This window comes from Paramormyrops kingsleyae, chromosome 16 (assembly GCF_048594095.1).
Source record: "Paramormyrops kingsleyae isolate MSU_618 chromosome 16, PKINGS_0.4, whole genome shotgun sequence".
NCBI classification, from domain to species: domain Eukaryota; kingdom Metazoa; phylum Chordata; class Actinopteri; order Osteoglossiformes; family Mormyridae; genus Paramormyrops; species Paramormyrops kingsleyae.
Genome location: NC_132812.1, coordinates 21756421 through 21784415, shown reverse-complemented (window position 1 = coordinate 21784415; position 27995 = coordinate 21756421). Strand labels below are relative to the sequence as shown.

General features: G+C 46.1%; 1 protein-coding gene across 14 annotated transcripts in view; it reads right to left on the bottom strand.

Moving 5' to 3' along the window:
• Positions 1-18012, bottom strand: part of LOC111858352 (bromodomain adjacent to zinc finger domain protein 2B-like) — a 61006-nt gene extending 42994 nt beyond the window's left edge. For 7 of the 14 annotated variants that reach the window (XM_072700150.1, XM_072700163.1, XM_072700160.1 and 4 more), the window contains exon 1: positions 17744-18012. The gene's annotated coding sequence lies outside the window, so the exon portion shown is untranslated. Of the gene's footprint in view, positions 1-506; positions 526-2636; positions 2787-5172; positions 5425-6215; positions 6522-14376; positions 14476-15809; positions 16192-17743 lie in introns of those variants that run through there. The other 7 variants (XM_072700151.1, XM_072700152.1, XM_072700158.1 and 4 more) reach the window with 7 other exon arrangements.
• Positions 18013-27995: the final 9983 nt, after the last annotated feature.

The window sequence follows — 27995 nt, the reverse complement described above, 5'->3', positions numbered from 1 at the left end:
GGGCAACTTGCAAACTGGAAGAGCAGCAGAGTGAGGGGTGCTGATCCAGCAAACACGTGGTGTGCCTCAGGAAACAGCAGAAGGAGTGGAAGACAGAACCACAGAGGTCCAAACGGGACCATACAGGACACAGATCACATGAAGGATAAAAGAAAAAACCTCGTGAAGGATGCAAACAGTGGTCAGTGCGCAGTGCCGAGAGCCCCCCTCTCTCTCGCCCCCCACAGGCCACCCTAGGCATTACAGCTCCACCTGCCCCGCCACGTCTCTCTCTCTCCTCGACAAGGCCACTGTCACGCTTCTCAAAATGCCTCATAAACAATAGAAACGGGGGCAGGGAGCCCTTCTGGGGGGGGGGGATCAGCGCTCACGAGACGAGCTGACGGAGCACGGGAGGGGGCGGGGGCACGCGACTCTCCCCCCCTGACAGAGAGCCCATCTGCCACGGAGGCGCGGAGCCGACAGCGTGCCGGCATTCCGCGAGGCGGCGTTCACCTTGGCCTCACCTCCGCGCGTGCCGCACCGCGCCGCTGATGGGACCGGAGAGGCGTCTTCGCCAGGCGCCGCGGGCTGGCCGGCCACTCCCCATCTGGGAAAGCTGCGGGGGGGGGGGGGGGCGCCATGACGATCCCGCTGTGGGCCGTGCGCGTATTTGTGTGTGTGTGTGTGTTTGTGTATGTGCGCCTCGTCGCAGACGGTGGCGGGAGGCGTCAGCTTTATTAAGGAGATGGTGCAGGAGTGGGTTTGAAAACAGAAGATGCCATTTTAATCAGGAAGGAGGGTTGGGCCTGCAGAGGTAGGATCTTTGTGTGTGTCTCTGCGTGTGTGATGGACCCTGGCAGGTGACGACTAGCGGGGGCCTCCCCACCCCTTACCCCCCCCCCCCCCAGCCTCTGCAGCGTCGAGGGGAGCATGAGCATCTGGACCTGCCAAACGAACGGCACTGAAGAAAATTCAATTCACCCCCCTCCCCTTTCCAGACCATCTGCACACTAAACCACAGAGAGCCACTTACAGGACCCCCTCGTGGCCGCTCCGGGGGCACGGTGCTCAGATGCCCCCCCACCCCACCCCATGACCTTTCACCCTGTCTCTTGATTGGCTCAGGCTGGCATACAGCCGGGCCCTGTAGGAGCTTCGCAGCGCCATGCTCACGTCCGATACACTGCCTTCCAGATTCTCAGCCGTCCCGCACGGCTACATGCCCCCCAACAGTCTCCCCGAACCACACTGCAATGTCCACAGCACAAGCTGCATGTCTAAAAAAGAACTTATTTTTAGTTTACACATACTGCATTACACATGGCATGTTTTAATGCTATACCTATTTAAACAGACTAGGACAGAGGTCAGCATGAATAATGGCAGATTGTAAGGACTTGGGTTCAGTTCAGGTTAGATCTGTGGTCTCCGCTGAGCACATGGCTCCCTCGCTGGGCTGAAACTTTTCTCGTGGCAGCCCACACGCGACCTCCCTGTGAACCCGGGAGTGCTCCCACGGCGCGCCTAGTCACATGACCAGCGCTCCCCGTGCGCAGACCTAGTGAGGTAATTAGCCCCGCCTCCCCAGCCACCCCCAGCAGCCAAATGAAACCAGGTGAGTCCCGGGTCAGCCGACGTGCTGGAGAAAACAGAGAAGGGGTAAAGTGATCCTATCTGGGTGGGGGCAAGGGGTTGTAGGTAGGGCTGTCCCCCCCCATCCTGTTCCCCTGTGCTTCAGTGAACCTGAGATCCAGCTGCAGTACTCCCCGAAGGCTGCAGGGGGCAGCACAAGGCGCAGCTCAGCTGTACGCCCGGCCGTCCCGCTGTACCTGCTGCAGAGCGTAGTGCACTGCCCCCCCGTCCCCCATTTCCATTCACCCAGCTGTAAAACTGCAGCTCAAGCGCGTCCGCGGGGCAATCTGATGACAAATCGTCAAATAATCCCCAAGCAACCGGAAAACTCTCTTTGTGTCACCTGATCCTGGGGCCCTTCGCGGGAAGGACGGCAGGGACGCGTGGCCCCGCCCAGCCCCGCCGCTCCGCAAGACGCCGATCGCAATTCCTTGCACTTACGAACCTCTGGGAATAAATTTAATTATGCAGCCCGCTCCTCCCTTAACATTCCAGCAGCGAAGGCGCTCCACGATCATGGGGGGGGGGGGGGGTTGAGATAAGACTTCTGCGGACCAAACACTCCTGCCATGCGCTCTGCTGTATCCCTGGCTGTCACACGTCCCCCACCCGCTCTGCCAGGGTCACTGGTGCTTGACGTACGCATCGAAAGGTGACATCCGGGTCACAGCTCAAACAGTTGGGGTGCTGCAGGATGACTGGTCTGACCCTACAGTCAGTTCTCACCGTCACTCGCCAACGGCAGCCCGAAGCCACGATCAGCGAATACGCGGGAGAGAGGCCACTTTTCCCATTTAATATGGAAGGTTCTAGAACTTAGGGTCGGGACACGTCTGTGGTGCAGACCGGGTCAGAACGAGGTGGGATGAGTGTGAGGCTTAAAACTCATCCATTAACACTGTAAGGTTATCTGCTTTCCTCTCCGCCTCCGCACCCAGCTCTCTGATCAGTGACACCCCTCCACCACTGTCTGCGGAGGCTCCTGGCATCCGTGGCTTCAGATACCTGTGTTTACTCCTCACCTGTGCACCACGGCCTGTCCAGATTCCGTTTCGGGGGGCTGGGGGCTCAGTGATCCCTCACGCCACAAATGCTCCACACTGTGGCTCTCCCGGCATCCCTTGGTACAGCTCAGCACCTACACTGAAACACAGGGACCGCCCCGCATCACCCTGCGGGCCAGCCAATCAGCGGCGAGGACAGTTACACTTTGCCCGATTATTTTATTAAATCATATGTACTAAATTATTAAATATTTTGATCAAAGAGCCAGAATATTAATCCTGCAGCCCTTACAGATTGACAGGTACTGCAACAACCCTTTCTTTTTCGGCGATTTCACTGTAGGAAACATTTCTTCCTTTGAGGCAGCATTTTATCGACTCAAACAGATGCAAAACGAATACTAATCAGTCAGCCATTAAGAGAAGCCTTATAATTGGGTCTTGACAGGAGCCTTTCATCAGGCACGGACGCGCCGCCCCTCCCCCCGCTCCCCACTTTTTCTGCGGACTCCAGCATTTACCGCTAACGCGCATCACACACGGGCCGCGGCAATCTGTTAAAATTCAGCCCCGGTCACAGAGTGACCTCTTTGAAGTCCTGCTGTCAGCCGTAGGAGGACATAAATATTTAAAAACGGAGGAACAGGAAACTGACACAGGGCGTTTCAGAAGCTGCCGCTCACGAGGCCACCATCACGGTTAAGAAGAGAGAGAGAGAGAAACGCTTCAAGCAGGGGTAGAAGGCGAGCTTCTCAGTACACTAAATGCCCAGAAAGGCAGGATCTGAGCCGGACTCTGGACCCACCGGGGGCGGTCTCTCAGCGGCCTGTCCTTACACTCATCCCTGACTAAGGTGACGCGGACAAACAGATCATTCCACAATAGGACGCTTAACCCAGCACCAACGGGCAAATTTGTTTATTTCTGGAATATTCTCTCTGATCGTGTGAGTTTTTTTTTTTGTATGAAAGAATAATCCCTTTGTTTCGTGACCGTGATTGCTGGTCTGTTGTCCTTTTTACTTCGAAATCCAGCACGGGAGGAAATTCACTGACGGTTTAAACGCGACGGCCGTGCGCCGGGGAAATTGAGCCTCTTCAGGCCACGTCCCCTTTCGGTCACGAGTCCATTAACCTTTAGGCCACCTGCCTTCATTAGACGATGGCAGGATAACATCGGCTCCCCCATATTTCAGTGACAAAATAAAAAAAATATCACAAAGCCCAGAGTAACAGGCCGGGCCACGAGCAGGTCAGCCGTGTTTGTTTGGGCAGAGGCCGCCGGTTAGGCTGATGGGCACCCTTCATTACTGCCGTCGCCGCACACGGACGCGCGGCTCGCCGGCGATGGGGCATCCGTGAGGGATAAACAAGCCGATTCTAAAAACAAAAGCAGAGAAGGCCACCGCTTAATCAGGGCAGCGTTTTATTATTTAAACGAAAGGCCGTTTATCACCTCGGAGATTACATTACCACTTCAGAGCTCGTTGCAAAACAAAAACAGGAATTGCAGCATTTTTATTTTCACCATGTGCCATTTCCCCCGAGCAAACATAAGGTACTTTCGCCACAGCCCCTTGGCCGTCGTCCATGGCGACCAGCCCCGCCCTCCTTTTCCTCTGGACCAGCATAGAGGTAACGGACAGACAGTATCATTAGCCCGAGACAGGTAGATTTGTCATGGGGGAAAGCGTCTGCGGCTAAAACAGGACTGAATTCATTTTCAGCGCCCCGCTGACAGGCCGGTGTGCAACGCCGGGCACGTCTCTTAATGCCCTGGGATCCGCCTCGGACCGAGCCGCCGTCGTCGTTAGCGACGGCGCAAAGTGACTCCAGCAGTAAAAAATTCACGACTGAGACAGCGCGCGCCAGCCGTGGAGTCCATCCACATCGCACTGTAACAGGGGATAACTCCCCCAGGGTATAACTGCGCAATTCACTCCCAAACTCCAACGTTAGACTGCTTTATACGCGATGCGTGGGAAAAAATGCCTCGCGTGAGCCAGACCGTTAGTGAGAACATGGTGACGCGGGTCCTGCCGAATCCGCGCCGGCTTGGCGGGCGGCAGACACGTGGGCCCACACACTTGCGAGACGCTGTAAGCGGTCGGTGCCAGCGCTCCCCACCGCCACGTGGCAATTCCGGCGGTTGGACCAGGAAGAACGTTTCAGCATCCTTCTGAAAGAAATCCGTGAGGAACTAAATATCCCCCCCCCCCCCGGGCAAGTACCACCATGTTTGTCTGCTTCAAAGAATTAAAAAAAAGTATAAAAAAAAAAAAACAACATACAGGATAATTAGCCTTCTTGCAACTGGTGAACCATTAATTTCCAAAATATAACCTGTTTTTCCTGTATGGAGCCAGCCTCCATGATAAAATGTCCTCGCAGGGAGAAAAAAAAAAAAGCCAAACACGCCACGAAAAAACATCCATCAACGGGAACGTGAAGGACACGCGTGTGCAGTGAGACGCAAACAAAGGTCACTGCTGTCACTCGGCGGCGCTGCGGGCCGGCATGCTGCACCGGCGTCCTCCCAGGGACCTGCAGCTTACCTTCAAACGCGGTTCCACCATTAAGTCATGGGGCAGGACGAGCTCTCGCTGTTCAAACAGCGGCACGTCTCCACGGCAGCACTTAGGGAAGCGGGCAGTACAGGCCACTTAAAAGGGGGCCGGGGTGAGCAAACACTCACTGCCCCGTGACATCACTTCTCCTCCAGTGACTTCGCGTAAATACTCTCCTTTCACTGATGCATGCATGCAGTGAAACTGGAACACAGCAGAGCCTCCGGCGGACCAAAACGAAGTGGCCGAGCAACGCTGCAGCCCAGGCCCTGGCAAGCGAAATCCTACACGCCCCCCTCGCCCCTTCCGTGTGCCCCACCGGACCCCAAAGTACCAAAAGCGCAGAGGTACAGTCAGAGACTTAATTCCCAGGCCTGCAGACCTGCTTCACAAACAGTCTTTTGTCCCAACCAGCCTTGAATAGGCCCTTAAAACAATTAAACACATCCACTGCACAGCTTTGACTTCTGTTATCCGTAGATAATCATAACTATGTGATTAATACATAGAATCCACTAGAAAAAAAAATAAAAATTATCTGACAAACCTTTCAAATCTAGTATTGGATTTAAATAATGTTAAACTGGCAGCAGGGGGCGTAGTGGTTAGAAGCATTTTAAAGGTTTGAGGATGAGGTATTACACCCCATCAACATACTTTGTTAAATTATCACATTGTAAAAAAAAAATGTTAGTCTCTTCAGATTAAAGTGTCAGCTAAACAATTACATTAAATCAGTCTTTGGGTTATTTAAATTATTCAGGGGCCCTGGAAAAACATTCAGTGTTTAACATTCAGATTTCAATTCAGCTTCATTAAGATGAATTAATTCCTCACGCGCATTAAGCCGGCATCATCAGAAACACCCTGAGTTACCAAAGGCACATCCCAACCGGCATCCTGGCAAAACGAGATCAGATGAGACCTATGCAGGACATCCACAATCAATCAATCAGTCTAAATTTCAGAAAAATATTTTTTTCTTTAAAAATTGTACACACAAAGTCGTACAACAGCAAGGTGCGGCTTACCGTCAAATCATCTCTTTAGTAGTTTGACAGAGAGACAAAAGGAGCTGTAAGTTTACGACAGGCCGTGACATTTATGGGTCAACCGAGTAGAGAAACAGCAGCCGGGAGTCTGAACGCTATACCCGCTCCCCAAACGCCCCTTCGCGGCATTGGGCTTCTTATTTTCATTAAACATTTACACCTGGGTTTGTATCTTCGGGGACGTGATACAAAACAAACCGTTGAGATTAGTGTTAGATTAGAAATTTCTAACGCAAGCGATTTAGCGGTTCAACGCATCATTCAATATGCCTGATCCAAGCAATACGTTCGCCAGAAAAACTACGGTAAGGAATATTTCGTAGTTGTTGCACTCAACTGTACATGATCCATATTCCATATACCTATATAAACAAGGCAATTAACTTCAAAGCACTAACGACAGTAATAATAATAATAGTGACGTCAGACTGTCGTTGGGATTAACTTTATCATAAACCTTGGACGTGATATTAATTTCTAATGTGCAGAAGAATGAAGCAAATATTGAATTGAACGCCGTTAAGACATTTATGTTATTAAGCTTACTAAACACCATTTTTATGGGAGCAAAGGATCCTACCCAAGAGATTAAGTTTTCTAGGCTACATACAAAAAAAGAAAAACAACTTGCATATTTTTTACATCGTGAGCACAACTGCGATCCCCCAGATCCTCTATACCTGCCGTGCCGCAGCCCTCACAAAGCAGGCATGCCTTGACAGTTTATCTGTCAAAGACGCGTCACAGGATCCTTTTGGGGAAACTGATACCTAAATACCTGCGATTCATCGCTCCGGCTAACGTGCCGACTGCGAATTGCTCCTTCTTCTCCCTCCCTCCCTCCCTCCTGCCTGCTCCGGCCATCTTACTCTCCCCCATCCTTGCGGTGAGGCGCCTAACAGCGGGGCCGTTTGCGGCGTTTCCCGGCAGCAGCCATCCCTCAGCCGTAACAGAGAGGGACCAGAAATCCCCCGACATGATCCCAGGGACCGCGACAACACTCCCCATCCCCGTTTATCTGAGGCGATCGTTTTGTTGAATTTGCCTTTTCACTTTCAGAGCAGATTTAAACGGAGTACAGAAATCCCCTGATTTAACCGGGGGCTGCGCCCTAGAGAAAGATCGCAGACTAAATGCTTTCGGCAAATACGGAGCTGTAATACGTGGTTTAACCCGCACTGATTAAAAGCTCATGTACGCCTCTTTGGGTAAAAGCGGCAGCTAAGCAAATAATAATATTTAATAGGATAACAGTAGGAATAACAACACAATATCACTCTACAAACTTTGCAAATTCAAACTGTGGCATCAGGATTGACGTGACCCCTCCCCTCCTCGCGCACACATTCCTACAGGGCTTGGGGCGCGAATTCTGGATTAATATTCATTAGCAAAAACCAAATCATTGCACGCATTTATCTTTTTTGCGATATATGGAAATGAAGGCAACCCGGAATCATCTCTGGGCGAAAGAATAAAACGGCATGAAACGGTTTATTGTAAAGATGTTTTGCGTTTGGGCCCCAGAACCCCAGGGAAATATTTATGCCGTTTAATAATCAGACCCGTTGCATTTAAATACATTTTCTGGTATCCTCAGTAAGCACTGAATAATAATGAATCAAGATTTTTTTAACTGTCTAAAAAAACATCTAAACAAGAGCAAGTGGAGTGTGCAGGGTGTAAATGATTTTAACATAGGACATGGCTGGGGAATATAGAAAAAATGTTTATCGAGAGGAAAAAACGGGATAAGCCACCCTCCTGACCGGGGGGTGGGTAGGGGGGGTGGGTGCGGGTGGGAGTGGACACCATTAATCAGAAAACAAGAACCGTATGTGGCTGCAGTGCGCCTCTGCAGCCACTGCATGTAAGAATAGTACACAGAGGACAGAACCTGTGGCCTGAGACGACAAAAAAACACAAAAACAATCCCGTGGGGGGGGGGGGGGGGGTTAGCTTCGCAAACGGGGCAGGTGGGCACTGTGCTGGGAATGAAAACAGCAGACCATAAAAACACCACAAGACAGTGCTGTGAGGGAGGGGGCCCATTCACGGTGCTCTTTTAAAAGGCTTCTAATACAGCTATAGGTCATCTAGTAGATGGGCCGGGGGGGGGGGGGGGGGGGGGAGGAAATGAGAAGCCCTCTGGATCTCCTGCCGTAGGAGTCTGCTGTTTCCATCAAGGAGTCGTCCCCGAGCCTCCATCACTGTCGGTGATGTCACAGCTGGATCCTGATTGGCCAGTGTGCAGCAGCTCGGAGGCTGGGGGGGGGGGGTATCACAGGGAATGCAGCGCTTCCTGAAAGACGCTCCTGGCTACTCGCTTAAAGCTATAAATATTAGGTTTACGCCTCGGTGGGGGGGGGGGGGTCTCCAGCATAGCCTTGGGGAGAAGTGGCCCCTCGCAGGCAGTGTCTCACGCAGCTCATGTCGCCGGTAAATCTCAGTGGCAGAGAGCGGCAGGGCACAAGACTTCAGGCCGGCCCTCATGGCGGCTCCACTTCCCTTCCACCGGGGCAGGAACACCGTCCATGCAGGGGGGGGCATATCCTCCTATGCTCACCTGTCTCTGATGCTGCCAGGACAGAGAGGTCACTCCCTGGTCACAGATATAAAGGTCCTCATCCTGGTGGCTCTTTGAACCCAAGCCTGGCCGGAAGTGTCTCACATTACATCGGGGTTTTTCCATCGCCCCCCCCTCCCCCCGTCTCCTGTGTCATTGGTTAGAAAACAAAGACAACATAGAGCCTCTGCCTCCAGAGCAAAGTCAGGCATGGAGAGCGGTCATAAATAACCAGGCAGCTCTGGGGGGCTCTGCTGTGTCCCCCTCGCTTCCCACTCCCCCAAAGAGCTGCGCTGCATTGCCTGGACCCCCCTCCCGCCGCGGGGCCCCCGTCAGCGGGACTCGTGGCCTGAAAACGTCCACCTTGCTCACACTTTCGCTTCCCTCTTTTTACACACCAGTACGCATCTTCTAGCAAATGTTTGAATAATTAAAAAACAACAACAACAAAAAACACAAACCATGGAGTGAAAGGAAGGCGCAGCAACACAATCCTTGGGGGCTGGATTGCTGGCCGGTTCCCAGGCCCGGTGCCTTTGAAGGCGAGGTTCCGCGGTTGTTCCGTTTACGTCCTCTTTTACAAGGCCTCCGGAACGAGATGCGGGACCTACTTAGATCACAGCTCAGCCACGTCCCCCCCGCCCCCAGCCAAATTAGGCGGAGTAATCCACAGACCTTTGGGGGGGGGGCATTGTGTGGCTCCTCCACACTCCCCCGGATTACTCCACTATAATCCATTCCCGCCAAGCGACGGATCCGTCTGAAACGGCTGCGCTGGCGGGAGCACGCGCTGGGCGGCATAATCCCATGGATAGCAAGTCTGTTTACGCCATTTAAAAATGGGATGCAGGGTAAAATAAAAATATATATTTTTTCCCTCTTTATTGTCTTATTTTAATGCATTTTAAATTCCATGTGTAGGAGACATGCCTCAAATCAGACCGTGATGAGTGTGATACAGACGTCACCAGCGAGAGGATCTTGATGCTCGGTGACATTTAACGTCAAGGTGGCTGTTTAGAACTCACCCACCACCCCCAGCTGGCTGATGGCTTCACAGGAGTGGGGGGGGGGGCTTCCGGCCCTAATAGCTCGACATTCATTTCCCAGGCACCAGGACGCAAGCGAACAGCGGGGTTTAAATTAGCAAGGCGTGACGCACCGACTCGTTAACAACTGCAAACCCACATCCAGTGTGACCCCCCCCCCATCCACCAACCCCCCCGGCTTCCTCGATATTTCAAGCACGCTGCTCAGCTGATATTACTTAAGAGCTGCTGTAACAGGGGGTGGGGGCGGGTTTCTTTGCTGGCAGAAGTGCACATAGAGCGCTAGGAGATCGATAAACGGGGGCCCAGCACCCCCGCACGCCCCACCCCCGAGGAACAGCTGGGAGGCATGTGGCCCCATCCCAGCATGGCGGCCGTCCAGCTACTGTTCCTGCACGTGGCACTTGTTCTGCTTAGGGGCTTAAAAAAGAGCAGCCGGCCGGGGGGGGGGGGGAAGCACACAAGGCCAGACGAGCCAAGCTAGCACTGCACTGACCGTCCCCCCCTCCCTCACCAAAGCACAGAGAGCGGTATTGGGTCATTCCCACTACAGGATCGGCACCATGACAACCGTCTCCAGGATTCAGCTGTCTGACCGGCACCCTCGCACGTCAGGCTCACCCCGTGAGCGACTGTCACCTCTTATCCGGCACGGGATGGGAATCGACCTTTAAAAGGTCCCCAAATGATCCTCCGCGGGCCAGGCCAAGGAGAGGGGACAGCAAATTATATAGCATTAACCTCAGGGACTTTGCATATGGAGACTTGGGTTTATTTATGTCCGGGGGGGGGGGGGGATGTCGGCGAGACCAGGAGAAGGGGGCCAGCCTGCCAAGGCGACGACCCCGGCCGCTATGCCGCGTCGCTGATTAATGAGCGTGCTCACGGGAGGGGGCGGGGCATGGCGGGGCACGGAACAGAGAGCGAGAAACGTGGGGCTGCCTTTGGGATGGGCTCCTCTGGCACTGCGGGGAGCCGGGCATCTCTCTCGCGAAAAACACCCGCAGGGCAGTGTCCCTCCCCAGTAAAAAAAAAATAATAATAATAAATTGAAAGAAAATAAACAGAAAAAAAACAAACCTAATGTAATCGGCCTGAGGTGAGAGATGCAGAGGAGGGGGGCCAGAGTGTGCTGGATGCCCCCCCCCCCGCCTCGCCTGAGAGCACGCCCGCCACGAAAGGCACTAAAATGAAGCAGCGTCCCGCAGCACGAAGATGAACCTTCTCACCTTGTCAGCGAAAAGAGGAGGCGCTTGAAAATAAGCCCCCAGCGAAAGCGGAGGGTTCCTCCGCCAGCGATGCGAGGGGACAGAACCTGCGCATAACAAAGGCCGGCCATCTGCGGCGGCCGGGTACCACCCTGCAAGCCCGTTTAGTAAAGGCCGGAAAGATCCGACTTATTCCTGGCTGTCAAAAATTAACAGTTTATCCACCACTTCTGCGGAGCTGTCCCCCCCCCCCACCCGGCTCATGGCACGATGCTTATGAACATTGGGTAATAACATTACGCCTATTGAAACGCATTCATCACGTTAACGGTGCCCTTACCGCGTCTCGATCGATACCCGAATACACGAGCGACTTAAAATATAACGGATGGCTGTAAGCAATTACTAAATGCAATAAAAGTGGACACTTTGTCAAGGAAACCATGGATATGCGTTGAAATGGCCCGTGGTCCGAGCAGCGGGGCCAGCCAAAAGCGCTGTTCTAAGCAGAATTTCCGTGACTTTGTGACCCAGGATGGATAGTACCATTCGGTGCTTGAATACAGCGGGGATTTCTGGGAAGTCAGACACGCTACTCGGCGAACCTGTGATCGGCATTGACACCTCTTTGCCATGTGATGGAACTTTCCGGAAACAGAACCGGGAGACGGTGACCTTCCAGCTCTGTCTCCTTATTGGTGGTCACGTCCGCAGGCTGATTCGCTGCATCACCTCCCCTCCCAATTAAGCCAATTACATGATGGACCTTAAACACAATAATGTGTTACAGGACATTTTAATGTGCAAAGTTTCCTCTTTGTCGCGGAAACTCCCCGATTCCTGAGTATCAGGATCAAGGATATTCCAAATATTGTGCCCCTCCCCCTATCCTTAATAACAAAATCATGCCTTTGTGTTTTGACAGACATTAGCATGAGGTGTAAATTAACGTATCGATCCAACCTCCTGATGCCACTTTCTGCTGAAAGGCTGCATCCCACAACTGCGTGTTGGCGGTACTCTACGGACGTTACAACGCATTACATGCGACGTTGATTAAAAAAAGAAACCAAACACAAATTTTACAGTGGTGACCTCTCCTTTCCAAGGTGGCCACGGAACCTGAAGGAAAACACTGCACTTACGGCAAAAGCACAGTCAGTCTGTCAGGACAAAAAAAAAATTAAGAACAGGGAAAATGATTTAACAACACAACCCCATGAGGACAGACAACTAGTCCATAAGGAGGAAAAATAGGTAAACAAACTCCATTGACATGTAACGGAGGTGAAGAAGAGAGATACGACACATAACCACAGCATTAGAGCAAGAAAACGTCACTCTTCCTAAGTCTGCTGCACCAAACCGAAATATCTGTATTTATCATATCCAGATTGTCGCCGTCCAATAAAAACCAAGTATGTCCACTTTTTTACCATTATGACTTAGTATATAGATGGAATATGCCCATTTTCCTCTGTCCATTGATAGTGCTTAACAGCTAATCGACCATTGAAAAGATGTTTTATAAAGTCATCTATTTAACTAGTATTTATGTTTGTACTAGTAAACAATTGTATTTATGACGGTCAGTTTCATGGATTCTAATTATATCAACTCACGATTCATAATTCGACCGGTAACTAACATCATTGGTAATTGTGAATGCAATGCAAGATTAGTTTGTATCTTGTTGACGCTGACATGTTTGCCTAGCTAACAACACTTCACGTAGGTCCATTTCAAACAAACCATTTGCTGGCTGGCATCACAGATTTCTGGGGCCATGGGCGTCTCATTACCTCGTTTTGGGTTCATTTTGTAAAGTAGGCCTGGTTTTTGAGAAAATCCATTTTTGCGCGCACCTGAAATAATCGATTTTTGGAGATACATGTTTTTCATTGGATAGCAGAGACATAAAACTAATATCAATCTTAATTAAGCAGGACGACAGGGTCGGCATTTTACAGTTGTAACAATCTGAGGCTATGATTCATCTGACAAAAAAAAATCATTGCAAACATATACCCAGGTCACGAAATGCCAGTGGCCGTCACAACAATGCAGAAATATTATTAATTGTGTTTCAGATAACTGACTCGACATTTCATATATACTTTAAGTCAACACTTTCACATTAATCCCATTTTAACGTGGCTTTGAGAAATGAAATGAAAATGCTGTATTCTGGTTAGAAATGATTTGACGGAATTGGATTGAAAGGTAAATTTAAATTGGCGTGACGGACGTCATTCTACAAATGTGTAACACATGCTTCCATGGTTTATGTTGTTATCTTAAACTTTTTTGGGAACTTTCTGGATTTTTGTCCCCACTTTCAGGAATCTACTGCGAACATCTAGTGAAAACACTCAAATATATATAGATATATATAAAAAATAAGTTAAATATGAATGAAGTCATAAAGACTAATAATTCGATCATGTCATGGTAAAAGTATTTTAAAGAATTTTCTACATTATTTTATAAAAATGTACAGTAAACACTACGCTGTATTTCCTTACTACAAAAGTATTACAGATAGTTTGCCACACAGGTTCTGTCCATTAGCCCGAAAGTCTGAAAAATGTCAAAAATGCTGCCTATCTGAAGTGCCAGAGGCCTCACGGAGAAAATGGGAGGGGCCCCATGACCACACTAGGGAACCTGAGGAGCCCCCTCCCCCCCCTTAACGGCCTCAGAGACCTGGACAGGCACCACGTCACCACAGCAGGCATCTGGAAAATTAGCGGGACTCTGCAGCAGTAGCTGTAGGTGTGGGACATGAAGGACATGAAGCTTAATCCCCATAAAACAGCCCGTGGCCTGAAGCTGCACTCCGCAAGGCAGCTGGGCCTCGGGTATCATTCGTTAAAAAAAAAGAAAAACATGTACAGGTAGAGCTATTTGAAACACATGCAATAAAGGACACAATGGCTCTGCTGACACGCCCGTTTAAACCCCCCCCCAAACCGGAGGGATTAAACGCCGCACCTCGCAGTACATAAGGGGTCGCGGGCCCTGCTGACGCCCGCGTTTCGGCACTCCCGGCCAGCCTCAGCGCCAGGCCCTCAAATCCTGATTTCCCTTAATCAGCTTAACCCACAGCAAATGTTCCACGCAACTTCGGCAGACATGCAAATAAGGCTTATCTACGTCTATTTATAATTCTTGAAGGCAGCGTACGTGGCGGGGAACTCCGCGCTTTCCCATTTCCCCAGGTAGAGAAAACATCAGCTTAATGTTCTGTAAAAGTATTGTTCTTATTTTTTTTATTTTTTAAATTCCCAAGCTCTGAGAATGTAAGTCAGACTAACCTTCGGGGTTTTTTTTGTTTGCTTGCTTCTCTTCGCTGACATGATTGAAAAAACACTAACATACATTCCTTAAGAAAATAAGAATACACACATCACAAACAAATCCTGACAGACAGACTTCCTCTAGCTCACGGAAACAGGAACCTGTCTGCGGTGCCCTCCCTGCATCTTCGGGGGGGGGGGGGGGCACGCAGACACATCCACTGGCATTTATTCGTGAGGGTGTCGGAGCGGGCTCCCGTTCAGCCAGCCAAAAGCACTAACGGTTTCTTCATGGCACAAAGACACACACACACACACACAAACACACATATAAACAGTGAGCTGTCGAGGCGACCCAGCAGTGAAAAGGGAATCACGCTCCCATAAGAGAGAGCAGCAGCAACGCAGAAATCCTGCAAAACATCTGCTCCTGCAGGTTTCAGCTTCATGGCTGATATCCAAACAAAGAAATGAGAGGTGCAGCGATTAGCATATCATTAAGGGACGTGCTACACAGACAGGCTACCTCTCTGCGCCAACTCACTCAGGGAGGGGGGGCAAAAACCAGGAAACCATGATGGTGACCAGAACACGCAGGAAGGCACGGATCCCCGAGTCAAAAGTTCGGAATTTTGTTCCTGACTACAATCCAGAAGCGACTAAGATTGACTGCAGAGACCCAGTCCCGCTGGGAGGGCCAGGCCTGGTTCTGTAGCCGCCGGTCTGGACCCACATGCGGTTTCGCCCCTGCCATCTTCGACGGGAAATATCAAATTTAACATAGCGCATCTAGAATTTCATTACAAATCCCAAGCTGTCTAGTTTGAAGTCTGCCGATGCTTCAGAGTAAAAGCAAAGTTTAAATCCTTTTTTTTTTGTCATATGGCCAGGCATTAAAGAAATATGGGTCAGTCTCCTTTTGAGATACGAGCAAAACCTACAAGCCAATTACAATGGGGTCAGTGGCAGCTTAGTATTCGAATACAGCGATTATTAAGCGTCATGTTGGTGAACAAGGACAGCAATGTGGTACATAACCTGCACGTAAACCACAGACACTGAACGCCGTAATCATCATGAACATAAAGCCAGTTTACAGGTCCGGCGTAGGCCTGGCCAAGTCCCACTGGTTTGCCTTGGGGGGGGGGGGGGGGTGCCAGAGTAACAGAGCTGAATGCAACCTGAAAAGATATCTAACATGATCTTAGGTATGCCTTCGTTCAAATAACAACGCTCCGGAGAACCTAACTTTGAAATTCGATCTAAGCGCCCTTCGAAATTCAATCCCACTCAGCCCAGATCACAGATTTTTTTTCTTCCTTTAAAAAAATGGTCATTTGTCAATTTCTAGCGTTTCACTTCCAGTTCAGGATTAGTTGCAGGTGGGAACCTGGGTTAAAACAATGTTAAAGCATTCCCTTTCTACCCTACTTAAAAAATCTACAATATACCATTATGAAAACAAGATTTCCCCTCTTCTTGAGGTCACTTAAACGGCACAATGGTCCCATCTGGCGCAGCAAATCTTCACGTCTTCACTCACTCTGACCCTTAAAGAAGGGGAGAGGCCGGAAAGCTGGTCTTGCGTTTACAGCCACGGAAGAAGGTTCGCCAAAACCCCAAGGAGCAGCTCCCATATGCGTGTATTCACGTACAAAGCCGTTTTTAAAGATGCCACAGCACCATACGTTTAAAATAAATCCATGGCAAACAAGCAATTTGTTGAGGCCCTTGTAAATGCACCTAAGTAATACCGTATGTAACAAAAAGTACACACTTCCTCTTTTTTATCTTGCGGTTTCATCCAGGAACCGTGGCATGACGATGCGTGCGAAAAATACACCGAGTAACTGTTACTGCGTGTTTTTCTGCACTATTTATACGCATCAAAGAGCTCAATCCAGTTTGCTATAAATTCATCCAACATCCACTCCAAGAGTCCTGTTCGGATCGACTCAATTTATTTTATAGTAAATAATTGTTCGGGTATAATTTCGTACAGCAACTGGATAACTCGAAGAAATTGTTTTTCTATATATTGATTTCCAAACGCCCAGGGGCCACATGAAATTTTCATATAAACCACCACAAAACCACAAAAATAAATACATGAAGGTTACATTTCCAATCTGACAACTTCCACGTATAAACGTTTGCAAAGCCGTTAATAACATCGTCACATTCGTGGGGTGCCCCCTCTCCCAACCTGTCACCCGCACAAATTATAATAGTAATAATATTGCTACAGGCATTTCTTGATGGCCCCCTTCATCAGATCAAAAAGCACTCCGCAATTGCGAGAGAGATTTCCCCTTTGCAGCAAAACACCGCGCCGCAGCGCAGCGTAAAGGCGACACGACCGACACGGATAAATTTTACTTAAACTTCACATGACGTCAGCGTGTCCCTTTGAAACATTTCATAACTTTCAGTGTTTGGGGGCATGGATCCGAGTGTTTGGGAAATAAATAAATTTAAATGAAAAGGATCCAGGAATTAAAGTGACCCAAGATGGCGAGAGCCTTGTTGTTTAGGGGGCAGAGGGGAAAAAATGGAGGATATTGTAATATACACAAAGGGATAAATTTCAACAACTCAGCCGGCTGCAGCTGCTTCTCTTTATAAGGAAGCAACACAATAGATAAGAGGAGAAAAAAAAGCCTCCGAACTCGCAGAGCGGTCTGCTGGGGAACGGGGAAAAATTCTTTGGATAAAATACAAAATGCACGCGTATAAAAGCACATTCTCTATCCTTAATAATATAAGATGCTTAATTTGTGACTTAACAGTGCCGTTTGCTTACGGCAGAGCTGTTAGGTGTTTGTCATCATCTGGAATAGACATAATAATGTGACCGAGGTGCTCCTCTCCCATCGATTCCCGCATCGGTTTTTAATGCATTTAAAACTAAAAGCGAACCACGATAGTGTGAACAAAACATAAGCCGCGGGCAATATGTGTAAGAACTCACTATTACACATGTGAAACATGTTTTTGTTTGTTTGTTTTCTTTTATGTAACAGTTTAACCGCACGAGTGAGGACACAATGACGATTCACGCCGAGTGATCCCAAGTCTTTAACCACCTTGATCAAAAGCGACAAGATCGACTTGGTCCAAACTTAAAGTTATACATTTAATTACCGATATTTTGTCACGCTATGTGCAGCTACACGTACGTATTCCGCCGTATCGTGGAATAAATAAGTTTGTATCAAACACGCCAAAGATCGCACGAAAAGAGACAACTACAGCTTGTTAGCTTGCTAATGTTGGCTAAGAAATCTTGCGGACTGGGAAGCTGCACAACATTGAGTCTCCAGTGTGCTGGACGGCTTTGATACGTATCAGCCAAACGCGTATATTAGAAGAAATTAAAACTTACCTTGCTTTCTAGACTTATAGGTATTCCCCCCCTCCCCCGACTTGGTTTCAAGTATTATTTCAAGTAAGCTTTATGTCTCTTTTCCTTCTCGGTTTCGTGTTAGATAGAGGCCGGTAGCCGGAGATGATAAAGAAGGGAATTGAGCAGTAATTGAGTCTGTGTGACTGAGTGACTGAGTGAGTGTGTATGCATGTGTGTGTGTGTTAGTGTTAGATAGCGACCAACGGCAGATTGAAGGAGACTCTTCTCAAGGTTTATTCAGCTTCACTTCAAGGAACTGAAATGACGTCAGCTAACAATCTCTTCGCAACTACATTAATATAATAATAAAAAGGAAAACTTAAATTTCATAAAATTGCAATAGCGGCGGCTAACTAATTTACAATAAATGACAGTGAATGTCCGACGCTTTTAAGCTTTGTCTGTGCCTTAAAAAAATCGCCCGCAGAAGAAAAAAAGATGCGTTAAAATATCACGCAGACATCCAGCTAAGACTGCTATCTGCCATAGATTATTTTCCGTAAACAGCATCCTGGTCAATAGCAGCATCTATGCGAACTCTTGAAAGTCAGCATAGAACTTGATATTGCATAGTGCACAATTAAGGAAACACATAAAGGCTAATGACAATACATGGGACAAGGATGAGCTGAATTATGTTATATTTAAAAGCGAGAATATATGGATATTAGTAATCAATAATGATATAAAGTTCATATGCTACTGAAACCTAATTATTTTTGTAGTAAAAATCTGTAATAATAATAAAATCGACCCATTCATCTTCCAGACGCTTCTCCTGATCAAGGTCGCTAGTAATGATAATATTTTGTTATAAAATATTTCCACATTAGTAAAGTACTAAGTTGATGTGTAAAGACATCACGCGGCTGACAAACAAACATAAAACAATACTTTGACTTTGATATATAACAGAAACTAGCATGCCAGATATGTCAATAAGGCAGAGAGTATTAGAATAACACAAGATCTACACCAGAAACCAAGCGTTTATATTAATGTTTGCATTAGTCTGTGCTAGGGGGCAGTGTGCTCTGAAGTAATGCATTAAGCTAATACCCATGTTACGCGGTTAATGTATTTTTGGTTTAAACGTGACTCGTGGGCAGGGAGATTACGTTTTTTTTTAAATTATTGTAGAAATATTATACTATTATTAGAATTAATACGGTTGTGATATCTTAAAGAAGGAATTAGCGAACCCCACTTGTTTCACGCTGGGAGGTACACTTGAAATAATACTTGAAATAATTCTGCAAGTATCAGCATACGCGTGTCAGACCACTGGATATTATACAAAATGTGAATGCATGCTATTTGTGGAATTGCGCCCAAAATCGCTAAAAATAAATACTGACACATGCTCATCTGACCTCGTGCCTCATAATCACTGTAGGGGGAAACCGAGTGGCCATTTTAAATCCAACATATGAAGTGCAATCCTGGATATTGTAATGTATCTGCATATAAAATAGACCTGGAAGACATCATTTCAAATGGGAGCCCAATGATCTTTTGATTTAATTACATCTGGACAATTTCAGATTTGTCATTTATTTAATAGCGTAACTCCAGTTAGTCAAAGGCTGCCATCTGTGCTTAATCTGAGTTTTTCCCCATTCTCTGCCTGTACGTGTGTGTGTGTGTGTGTGTGTGTGTGTGAGCGGGTTTACCTATCCTTATGGGGACATAAAATGTCCCCAAAACGTGATAAATATCCGTTTTTTCCATTATGGGGACCGGTTTCCTGGTCCCCAGAAGGGAAAACTCTATTTTATAAAAATTGGTGACTGCTATGAAAAAACTAAAAATGCAAAAACTCTTGTATTTTGTTAGGTTACTTATGGTTATGGTTAGGGCAGGGTAGGGGTTAAGGTTGTCATAGTTAGCGTTAGCATTTTTCCCATTGAAATGAATGAGCGGTCCCCATAAGGATATGTGACTTGTGTGTGTGTGTGTGTGTGTGTGTATTTGCATGTAAAATTCAGCAACAGGCTGGCTGAGACCTTTAGACCTAGTTTTGGGCACAGTCAGCCTCATACATTCTGCAGATCGCCCTCAGACAATAGCCGGAGAGTGAAAACCAGCTCATCTGTGAATATGATGCAATCAGGACTCACAGTAGAAAGGCAAATTAATTCTGTGCAAATAGCGGCAGCGTTACATTTATGCGACTTGTCTCGAATTTATTTGCTTATTGACCGACCGATTACAGGAAATGAGGGGGACATATTTAGCATAGCTTTAGTGTCAAGACAGTCAAATTGCATTTAGAAGATCCATTCTGAATCCCCCAAAAGAAATGTAATTAAGATACTGTGTGACCCGGTTATAGGGTAACGTTGTTTAATGTAGCGCTTTGAATTTGGATTGAGTTCCGAGAACATTATCTGGTCAACGAAAGACTGAGAGGCACATTTAATAATTTCAGCTTTTTCTGAAATCAATTATTATTTCATTACAGACGTATTTATTTACTCAGACCTAATTGTTCGCATTACAGTTAATTGGATATAGTAATTCGTCTACAAAGTCACTCTTGAATAAGTAGGGTTGAGTCATTCGGATTTTAGAATTTAAGACGCTTTTGTGCGCCTGTTCACCATCTTGTTTGCTCATTGATTTTTTTTTCTTTTCCTTCTAAGTGAAGAAATGGTGGTCAGGCCGGAGAAGGAGAATCTGCAGTTGAAAGGGGGCGGGGTAAAGGGGGGAGGCCAGGTCTCATGGAGTCCCTGCTGGAGAAGTGGCGGGACGGTGGTGGGCTTGGGGTCGGCAAAATGATTGGATGACGCAGTTTTTTTTTTTTATTGTACGGGAGAATCTTCATTAGCGACAGCATTTGGGGAGCGCGCTCAGAGCCGCTTCATTACACAACGCCTCGTGGGTCTGGCCCCCTCTCGCATGCCGGGAGAATGGTAGCCGTACCGCGGTCATTTGTAACATAATAAGTGCAAGTACAATGACTGCAATGGAAGCGCACAATAAGGAGGTGGGAGGGCACCCGGCCCAACTCCTTAAAAGGGATTTTTAAAAGCGTCTTGATTAGAAAGTATAATGAACCACTGAAAGAGCCTGTGTGGATGATCCCTTTCTGAGTCCGATGGAAAACAAATTAATGTGGCGATTCATTTTTAATTATTACTTTTCTATTAGTTTCAGGGCAGCTAGCGATGGCCATCGGACCACAGGGCTGCGCTCTCCGTTATTGATTTTGTGCCGGACACGTGCGAGGAATACAGATTTTAATCATCTCACTGCAGCGCATTGTGTAATTCCATTAAAACAAGGACCTTCCAGCGCCACCAACGTATTTCATTTCATTTTGTGACACAAATTTCTCCGGGAGCTACAAACAGTGTCTTTCAAAGCAGTCGTGGCCTAAGGTTTTTATATACTTAATTTAATCCAGAGTCGTTCACGCCATGCCTCTGTCTCATACGCTTTAGCTATTAGCGGTAATAAAGACAATAGTCTCCTAATATTATATTACTAACCTGCATCAAATTAAAAACAAATTAAACTGAATAGATGTTTCAATGTTTTGAATAACCTTCGAAACAGCCCGCAGCAGATCTATTATTGTATTAGAATACGGTATGTTGTGAATAAATTACTGTCAAGCTCCACATTTAATTTCGTTTAAGAGTGCCGGTACCCGTGGGCGTCTTGGTGAATGTATGTCTTCATATAATTAGACAGAATGTATGTGCTCTATATATGTGTATCTATTTTTCCTCTATCACTGCTTCTGTTTGTATTTCTGCTGGAAATGTTCTCCAAATTATTGCATAATTCTCCAATACACCCGCAGTAATTGTTAGAGTATTGGAAAATGAACCGGCTTTCGATGTTGACTGCGCATCAAAAGCACCGTTCAAGGGCCGTGGGGGGGCGCCTGTCATGCTGATGATTTCAGAGGCTCACACAACCCCAATACGCGTGTGTGTGATGTTTACAAATCAAATTTCAGTTCTGCCATTTTTTTCCCAGGCAGAGTTTGAAAGCAGACTGAGCGAAATGCAGAGAAAGTAGGAAATCCGGAAGGTATGATATCTGCTGTTTTCCAGATGCAAACTCTGCACAACACTGTGGTATGCTTAAACGTAATTTTAATCACGTGATTATGTAACTATTCTTATTAGAACATGCTTTTAATGGCATAATTAAGTAAATTATGATAATTAAAATAAAGAAGTTTATAAATGCGTTTATAGGGCATATGACACGCATTAAATGAAATGTGGTTTTTATGGACATGCTGATTTTTGAGGACAAATGAGAGGCGGCTGTTTTTATATTACTGTTTCTCTTCATTTAAAAGCAATGATTTTAACAAATGTTTCGCATGAAACTAATGAAAATGTCATCACATACTGCTGTAAGCAAACTGTGGCCAAAAGAAGATTCTCTTAGGTCTCTTCCCATCAGATCCATTTTTGAGGTAAGGAACTAAACAGCTTTTAAGTGAGTCAAAACTTGTTGTTATCACCAATGAAACGTTGCAATTTTCACATTACTCTGCACCACAAAATGGTAATAATAAAGGCCCCGTTCAGATACTTCAGACTTCTCCAGTTCTGCACACTTAGAGAATTATTTGACCCCAGACCCTCAGGAATTCATTTCCAACGAGGAATATGCTGACCTTTGACCTCCGTGCTAGACAACAGCAGGAAGTCGGGTGACATCAGAGCATTTGGAGATACACTTCTAATTTGGAGGTGGAGGTGGAGGTGGTGGTGGTGGTGGTGGTGGTGGGGGGGCGGGATATGGATTAGCACTCCTGTCGTCTTTCACGCCTTCTGCCGTGGGATTCCGAACCGGAGCTGAAGGTCAGAGACTCGCCGGAGGGTGCAGAGTGCGGTTACATCAGAACGCACGCGCGATGACCAGCCCCAGTGATGTCAGTCGTTACTCAGAGACGGCAAGAACAAATCTGAGACACAGCTTGTCTGGAGCGTGTCTGAAAACACGTCGTTCTTTCGCAAGTAATTATTAAACACAATGTAAATTTTGCAGTCCTTGAGTGCACTCATGAATGATGACTTTGGGAGGGACATTGAAAAAAGACACATGCGGACGTTTAATGAAATGTGAGATGAGGTGACTGATCAGTCCCCGGCCTTCGCTCTCTGGCTGGATCATGTGCCTGGTCTTGCAGCGGAAATGGCGCACTAACGCCAGTCTGGACTGGCCTTTCCTCTGTTTGTACGAGTCACACTCATTACTGCGCTTCGTCAAATATGATGCAGTTCTCTTTGAAGACTGGTCTAAAAATGTTAAGATGCTCTATATATACGCCTTTCTCCTTGTTCCTCTGTTCCAGATCTTCTCAGATATAATAAATCAAGGGATTAGTCAGCTGCTATACAGAAAAAAACATTACCTGCATTAACATGATGGTGTTTTGGTGAAGCACTGAAGTAAAACCATCACAGATCTGTCAGGCAGGATTAGTTGGCTGATCTGGGGTGTATGTGAACAGGAGAATCAAACACACTTGTTTATGAGAAATAAACTACCAAAAGAAAACTGGTTTGTTGAGAAATCATTCCATTAGTAAGCGAGCTTGATATTATAAAATGTAGTAATAAGACTAATTAATAGTATAAGACCACTTTAAATTAAAATATTCAACGTTCAAGTTTGCAAGTGTCTCTGGAATGCAGAACACGTTACTACTGCAGCTACCTTAGATACAAGCATAACAACAAAACACCAGGAATTTTTTACAGTTAAATTACATAGGACCCCTAGTTTCATTAAACTAGAGTTGTCCAAACTTTGCTCACTCAGAAACTGAAAATGCATTTATGAGGTATTGTATAACGCTATCCAATGGCATGGCTGTCAGTATTATTATATTTGTTTTCTGAAGTTAGTTCTTAAACAGCTTATAATTCTTTGTAACTTTGAGCCAGGGTATGAAAGTAAGATGCACTGAACTAAACGTAGCCCCAGGAAACGGGGTTATTTCAATAACTTTGCTCCTTCTTTTAAAGACCTTTCCAGAGTGCAGTGAAATTAACAGCAGCCGCAGTTCATTTTTTGTTTTCTTGGACAAGCTTCGGGACAGAGAACGAGCAGGGAACATGATGCGGCATGGGATACAGGTGCACCATGGGAAACAGGTGAACCATGGGAAACGGCTGTTTACCTCTGCTTAGAAAAATCTGGGAAAAAAACAAATGAGGAGACAGTATTGGTGTCTAAAGCAACAAAGGACATGAAATGTAACCTGGAATGGAAGTGAGATGAGATAATGACATGGTCCACCTTCACTGCTATCCTGTAAGGCAACGTTCCTCTACGCTATACAGAACAATACTTAACAAAGGTTGCAAGGTGATCCTGGGATGTTTTTTTCCTGAAATGCAACTTTTACACTTTGATTAACTGTCAACATCGTTTAGCCGATCTCCAGTTTATAAAGATACTAGCGTCTTAAAAACACATATTGATCGTCCGCGGAACACAGAATGGCCTCATTGCACCTGTAAATTATACATGTAAAATGTGAAATATTAGGTACCTATAAATAGCGCTGTAATGAAATCACTTGAAATGACCTCAGGCGCGATTGTTTTAGTGTCAGCCTTGGAGGACGGGTGTTGAGATTCACCGTAACGTTAAAACTGAGACAACAGCGTATAGAATAATGAGCCGTAAATTAATGAGCGCATTTTATGCAAAGCTACATCTCGTGTTTGCTGTGGCTGCCGGTTGGTCTTTTTTAATGGCAGCCCATTGTCATCCTCATGTCTTGCGCTCAGCCTGGCCCCTGAACAGTTTTTATACCAACTGTCACTCTCTGTTAGCGCTCCGCGTTTTTTCAACGCTGTCTATTTTAATTAGCTATTTCAGGTCGCAGAAAACACAGCTCTTCTCTTGGCCAGATAAATGTGCAATAGCCACTCGGTGCTATTGCTCAAAAAACAGTCCGTTTCAAAAATAATCCCAAATGGCGATAGGTCGCTTATAAGTCACTGCTAGATATACGCCGCCCCCTTAAAAAACGCCAGATAAAAATGGGGAAGCATGATGGACTACACGCTCCTAAGTCTGTCTGGAAAATAAAGAGCTTTGTCAGACAATGTAATTACAATGTGAACGGGCCCAATCATTTTCAAGGATCTTGAGAAAGACTTTTGTTTCCACATTAACATGACAATTAATTATGATAATCGCCTTCAGGCGTAAAGAAAACATCAATTTAAAAATATCTCCTGCAATGCTGCCTTGCAGACATTTTTTTTAATCCTGCTATAAAATAACATGAATTTTACAGTACAGCACAGGTCCACTAGGCCTGTATCGATATTCCGTTTAATTGTTAGTCACTCATTTTACTTACAGTGAAATAAAAGGAAATGTTCTCACACGCAAAACCATAAGGAAACAAAAACAAAATATTTTTTTCTTCATGCTTTCGAGCTACACGCACTATTTTCTGAGGAAGAAGTGTCCGCAGTTAGGCGTTTTCCAACTACACACGCGTCTGATCAGGGGACCTGGAGTCTCATTTATAAAGGCTTCTTACTAACGAAAAGGGCGAGAAGCATTCATACGCACGTTTATCCGAAGATTTTGGGATTTAAAAAGAAAAACCTATCCTGAAATAGTCCGCACATTTATGAATGGTGCAGAACAGGCGTACGAACGTTTTAGGGGAAATTGGGGGTGGGGGGGGGGAAAGGTGACATCTACAGTTCAGATATAAATGTGAATCTAATTTGCATTTCAAGTTTAGCTTATTTTTAGTGCTTGATGAAATGCAGAAAGATTTTTATGTCTGATATGCAACTAACATTCAGTAGTTATATTGAGTGAATCAACATTGGTTTAAATGAAGGACATTATATATACCAATATATTTATTGCGTACAGTCTAAGTTAGAGGTGTGTCTATTGAAAAGTCAAAATAGGCATCAACACCTGTGTAGCCACATGTAATAGGTAGGCCTACAAAAATGCCTGTCGGTAGGTATGCCACACACAGCATTATCACGGCATATTTAGCTTTGTTAGAGGACATTTAACGCAGCCAAATATGAAGGAAGTGAGTATTTAAAGATCACCATGATTATTTTTACAAAGATGATTTGTAGCCCCAGCTCCTGAACAACCTACATTACGAGATCATGTCATTCCATCTTTAAGTACTGTCGACCCTTGGGTTTCTGGCAACAGGAACATAACAACGAGAAGTGGCTGACAGATCGGGGGTGTCCCAGCCCACACCGACTTCCATTATTCCTGAAGTTGTAGTATTCGGCTATCAAGGCAGTATACAGTGTTAAGTTTCCCTGGTGTGGACGTACAGGCAAATATTGCAATGCAATTTTCAGCAATGTCCAGCTTTCCACCTAGAGAAGAGGAACACAGGTTCAATGGATTTTAAATTCACCCATTTTTAAAAAAAATCTATCACTGTCCGGCTTGTTGAGCTGACCGCATTTATGTGAATTATTAACCGTCAGGAGACACAGCAGAACCGTCAGGAGATGATCAGCAGACTGACTTCTATTAGAAGTTCCAAGATCTAAATACAAACAATGGGCAGATAGAGCGTTCTGTGTAGCTCCGCCTAGTCTCTGGAACAAACTACCCCCTGAGATTCGTACCATTTCTGATCGCGACCATTTTAAATCGAAACTCAAGACTTGCTCATCCCGGAAAGCTTTTAATATTTAGTTGGGGCTGACATTTTACTCTGTTTCACGCACCCCCTGCTGTGTCTTTCAACATTGTATTGTGTTTTATGCATTGTGTTGTATGATATTGTTTCCGTGACACCGTATTCTGTTTTTATTTTACCCAGTCTTTATTTTACCTCCTATTTTTATATTTTTATTCTTGATTGTGAAACACCTTGATCACTATAGTGTTATAAAGTGCTGTATTCAAATAAATGATTGATTGATTGATTGAACAGCGGCAGTCACGTGCTGCCATTCGACAATTTTGTTGTTTGACACACCAACAGATGTACTACCAAATAACATGGTTTGGCGTTCCTCTACCTTGGACACTAAAGCTCGCACTTCACATTCTGAGAAATTCCTTTTTTTCATCTCGTTTGTGGCTCCATTGTCTCTAAAATGGCATTACAAACGTGGCCTATATGTGCATTTATATATACATGTGGCTAATTTGCATTGCCAATTCTGGGTAGGAATGGAGTGATCTCTTAGCGCGCATACAAGTATTTATACGGTAAGCAGGATTTATAAATCTGAGCGATGTGTACCCTGAGATACACAAGGTTTTATAAATTTGACATACAGTGTTGGTGCGAACAGTGTTTTCATACATAGGCCTACGTTGATTCTTCTGTAAGAATGTATGCGTTATGACGGGGCAAGGCACAGCCGGGGAAAAGACGACAATCCAGGGATTGGCTCTGAGAGGCAGGGATTTTATTAATAACACTGAACACACCAGAGAAGAGCAGAAAATAAAGGTTCTAGGAGGGCTCAAAATCAAACAGGAAAAATAAAGAATGAACCAAGGTGTGAATGAAACCATCAAGTGCAACCAAGGACCAGTGTAAAACAAGGAGCAGGAGTGGGAGCAGACCTACAAACATGCAGGAACACGAACACTATGACTGACTGACAAATAGATCAAAGGCAGGCACTGAAACACACTGATCACAAATACTAACAAGGGGCAGTTGTAGCTACACAGAATTAGGAGCAAGGAGGACCAGGCGAGGACAACCCAATCAACTGATCATTAATCGCATGAGCAAGGTGGGGTAGTTACAGTCAACAGGCACAGAGAGGTCAATTAACAAATAGGGGGAAAGGACCAAACTCTAAGGGAAAACAAAACTAGGATAACTGAATGAACAGAAAACAATGAGTAAAACAAGAAACCGTAACTGAAATACCCATAGAAACATTAAACCAGGAGAACTCCAAAAACAACAGGCATTAAATAATAATTAGTTGAGGCTGGCCTCTGGCCAGACTCAAACGCACAACCACAAAAGGGGATTTGGGAATAGTGAGCAGCCACTTAGCCTATTAAGACATGCATCAGCCTGGAGAGCAGGTAAACACACTAGGGCCTAAGGGGCAACAAGACAGAGGCAGGAACAGGATGGCCAGCGACACCTGCTGGCCAAACAGGGACAAAACACATGGGACACGACCAGTTGGGCACCGATCCTGACAATATGAACATTTTCATAAATAAACTGCCTGCTTCTTAGGGGATTGAGAAG